At 43.9% G+C, this 4,643-nt stretch overlaps 1 pseudogene; it reads left to right on the top strand.

The window, feature by feature from the left end:
• Positions 1 to 431: 431 nt before the first annotated feature.
• Positions 432 to 1,129, top strand: LOC150064752 (proteasome activator complex subunit 3 pseudogene; annotated as a pseudogene).
• The last annotated feature ends 3,514 nt before the right edge of the window (positions 1,130 to 4,643 follow it).

Here is a 4,643-nt window from a genome sequence, read left to right as displayed (position 1 = left end):
TGAATCTCAGCATGTGACATATGACACATTCTTCAGCAATACTCGCTCCATTCCCAGACTCTTCCCCCTCCCAGCTCTGCGCACATTTATTGGGGGAAAGAATGAATTATTTTCAGGGAGGAAACTTGTCTGCCAAACACCACAGAATAGAATCAAAACCTTATGTGACAATCTAGCTGTGGTGATGTAACTTCCATCATGAGGGGCAAAAGCCAGGAAGGTGAGCTCAGGAGCGAGTATATAGCAGGCAGCCAGATGGAGAGACTGGGTAGACTGGGGTACAGGTGGACTGGGCAGATGGAGGCAAGAATGAACAAGCAGTGAAAAAGCCAGTGAGTGTGACCAGGTCCTGAGGGCAGCTGAGATACCTCAGGTTCCTCTGGTCCTCTTCCCCAGAGCCTCTGGTCTCTAGCAGAGTGTCCAGCTGGGCCATGGCCTCATCACTGAAGGTAGATCAGGAAGTGAAGCCCAAGGATGATTCTTTCACAGAGTTTATCACAAGCCAGGTGGAAGACGTGGTACAACTTTTCACAAAGTATCCAAACCTTAAAGAACCAATCCTAGACATCCATGACCAAACTCATCTACTTAGACCTGATTCTCCCTGTTCCTGACCCCATTCTTCTCACCAATATCCACGATGGTTTGGATAGTCTCACTTATAGGAAGTGAAGTTCAGACAGATGTGAAGAGATATTCTAAGATATTTGTGATGTTCAATGGGATGTGAAAAGGCAACCAGCAGCTGGTGGACATTCTTGAGAAAATGAAACCTGAGATCTGGCTGCTTCCCCGGAAATGTAACACAGTCTAAATGTGTGTCCAGCTCTTGAGTCTCAGGATGGACAATGAGAACTACTTTGGGATATCTATTGAAGAAGAGACAAGTTGCAAAGCTAAAATGGATTGGGAATGAAGCTCCATTTCTGGGCCAGATTTCTAAACTGTAAGAGCCAAATTGTTTTCTAAAATAGCTAAACATGCCCATGTGGAGAACTATCGCTACACTGTGGCAGAGACTGATGAGAAAAAAATGTCATCAGCCTTCAGTTTATCATATACAGAGCTGAGAAATCAGTATATAAACTCTATAGGACATGATCCCCAAAATATCAAGAGGATAAAATGACCCAGAAGCAATAACAAAGTTATATTGTACCAAGGTCAGGGCCAGGGGACTCTGTGATTCTCCGTTCAAGACCAATATTGCCTTGGTTTGTGTATTACTCTTGTGATGGGAACACTGGAAATAAAACCAGAGTTTAATGGAAGTCTTATCTAGTTCTGTGATGTGTGTTCTCTCTTCTCTTTCCCTAGTGCCTCACACGCAGCCTGCCATAATTTCTGGAGAAATTAGAAAAATCTGCACACAGATGTTTCTGTGTGCAGAATTTTTAGTATGAGAATACTTTTTTCTCTCCTCCTTTGTCTTAAGCTTTGTGTTTTCTTCCTTTTGATGATTGGGTTTTTTTTAAAGTTGAGGAGCTAGGATGGCGGGGGAGCTAGGATGGCGGGGGTGGGAAAGACTATCTTACTTCTTGTGAGGCCGAGTTTCTTGTTTCTGTCCTTCCTGCCACAATTTCCCTGTTGACTTAGGGTTTCCAATCTATATTAATCCCCCCTTGAACCTGATCTAACAAAGAACATAACAAAGAACATGGAGGTCCTTCAGCTGTGTCCCCTAGTTCGTTCTATAACTGGATTTTTCTCATACATATGTATCTACATGTACATACTCATACAGATATGAGTATATATCTTCCTACTCCATTACCTAACCTATCCTCTTTCCTCACCACCATTTTCTTGCCCCAGTTCCTGTCAGAGATACAACTTTTGGCAGGTGATAGTTATCTTACTTTTCCGTTACCCAGGCAAAAGTTCTGGTCCCATCCTTCTTCCTGATATTGTAGCCACTTGGTGCCCAGGATAAGTTGGAAAAGAACCAATAGCTGAGAAGCAGAGGGCTGGGGAAGACCTTTTCCTCCTAGTCAAGGACTTTTTGCCTTCTTCCAGGTCAGGTGAACAGAGGCGGGGGATGTTAGCCTGTGTGAGGTCCAGATGCTGCTGCTCCCATTGTGCTTTCCTTTGGAAATATTTTTGTGCTTCCAAGAAAAGCAGTAATCGGTATATATGTGTATGTATGTACACTTATCGATGTGTCCATGTTTATGTTTAAAAAACTATAGGTCAAAACGGTTGGAAAGTTGACTCCTCTTGAATCTTCCAGGGATATCACTGTTGCAGCTTTTATGTTAACCCTTCAGCTTTTTTATTCTTTAATGAGTCTTGCTATCTGTGGTCAGCCTGCCAGTGGCTCAGTGTCTACTTATGACTTTCACTCATTTTTGCCTTCAATCCTATTTCCACCCAGGCTGCATCATTTTGCTCCCAATATTCCATAGAAAAGGAATGTGGAGGCTTTCTTCCCAAGAGTATGCAAACCAATTGCACTTTAGTTTGGCGGAAGCCCTGCCTATCTTTCGGATCTCTTCTTCACTTCCATTAGGTATTGTTTCCCTTTTGATTGTTCTACTGCCCCTCTTTACCCTACAACCCATAGATCAAGACCCATAGTGTCAAGAAATTATTAAAAAAATACACATATTTTGACCTCTTTAAAAAAAAGTCAAGCTGTCTACTGGTTGCTGGTGGTTCACACTTGTAATCCTAGAAGCCAATCTGTGCAGGAAAGTCATGAGACTTTTTGGTGTGTGTGTGGGGGAGATCATGGGGCTTGAACTCAGGGCCTTGGTGATATTCCTGAGATTTTCCTTTTTATTGTCTGGGTAATGTATAAAGGGGTTACAGTTACATTCACCAGGTAGTAGGTGCATTACTACTCACACATTGATACCCTTTCTCATGTTTTTGTCCCCATTTCCCTCCCTCTGTCCCCTCCCAATCCTCTTGTTTTCTCCCCTGCCCTTTCCTATTTCAAATAAACAAACTTGTATACAATGTACTAGGTAACAAAGTCAGAATGAATAACAATTCCTGAGATTTTTTTGTTCGAGGCTAATACTCTATCATGTTGAGCTACAGCTCTACTTCTGGTTTTCTGGTCGTTAATTGGAGATACAAGTCTTAAATTTTCTTGCCTGGGCTGGCTTTGAACTATCTTCTCAGATCTCAGCTTCTTGAGTATCTAGGTACAGAAACAAGCCAGCTCCATGAGACTCTTATCTCTAATTAACTACCAAAAAAAAGCCAGAAATGTACCTGTGGCTCTAATGGAACACTAGCCTTCAGGAAAAGTTTAAGGACATTGCTCAGGCCCTGAGTTTAAGCCCCAGGACCAACACACACACACACACACACACACACACACACACACACACACACACACACAGAGTAAAGTTGTTCTGAAACACATACTTGCATTTAATCCCTTGTACAGATATGCTAATTCTTCCCTACTATATTGGAAGATGGAAAATAAGCTTTATTAGGTAGGGAAGGAGATTTTTGGATTATAGTCATAGATTTCTCAGCAAGGGCTCCAACAATCAACTCATCAAAGACAACAGAGAAAATCAGTAAGAACAAACTGCTCCCTAGTCCTAAGTACCAGCCATGAGTTACACAAAACTCATATGCACAAGATGCAAAATGCAGAACTACTGTCAGAACATTTATTGCAGGTGAAAATAAGGCAATGTGTTGAAGGTTTATTGGGGGAAAGGAAACGAATTACGTTGAGGGAGGAGAACTTTTGTCCTGGAGAATGATGAAGATTTTCTCTTTCAATAGGGAAACGTTTTCCAACACACTGCCATTAGGAATGGAAGGGGCAGCCGGAGGCACCTGATGCATTTGACGTTTGCAGGTGGGTCTGCCATGGAGTCCTGGCTCCCTGTGTGCCATGGCTGTGAGATGCCTGTGGTTAGCAAATAGCACATTTGTTGGCTCTCCATGGCAGCCTGTGCCCTTCCTGTTCTTCTCAAGGTTACTCTGACCAGGACAAGCAGCTTCTTGCATCCTGGACTTGACACATGACACTCTAGAGCAGGAAGCTTTCTTGTTGAGGTTCTGGCCCTGAATATGATCTGTCTGGGTTTGCTTTTCTGCCTTCTGTTGAGTTTTCCCAGACTTCACGGAAGACAAAAAGGGTCCTGGGGAGCATGTAGTATCTACTCCATGCCTCTGCACTCCTTTCACCCCTGGGACTTTCCCAGTGTCTCTGGGGACTTTCTGATGTTCAGTGTTGGCCGGAATAGCAGCTCTCCCTTTACCTAGGCTTCTGGCTTGCACAGATGGAGAACTGCCCTTTCCCAGGGAACTTTGTCCTTTACTGTTTTTACCTGTACTAAGCCACTGAAAAAACTGCTTCATGTGGGTTCTGAAGCGGTTTTCATGAGGAGGCCGTACCTTCTGTGACAGTGGGTGGGAGGATTTTGTCCCAGGCCTCTCCTTTGCTTTCTCTTGAGGATGCTGGGTCTGCTTTCTGGGTTGTGATGGTGCCAGCCCTGTATCTCCTCCACCAAAGTCCCTTGATTTGGGTGTTGCAGGGCTCATGCCCTTCTTAACTTGTGGCAAATTCTTGCCTCGGCTCTTGTGGAGGTCACTGGTGGTGCAAGGCTTCTGTGCCTGCTCCCTGCTGATCTTTGACTTGTCCTGTAGAGCATGTAGCACATGGGAAG

Source organism: Megascapheus bottae, chromosome 3 (assembly GCF_031878675.1).
Source record: "Megascapheus bottae isolate mThoBot1 chromosome 3, mThoBot2.hap1, whole genome shotgun sequence".
NCBI lineage: Eukaryota > Metazoa > Chordata > Mammalia > Rodentia > Geomyidae > Megascapheus > Megascapheus bottae.
This window is presented reverse-complemented; position numbering and strand designations above follow the sequence as displayed.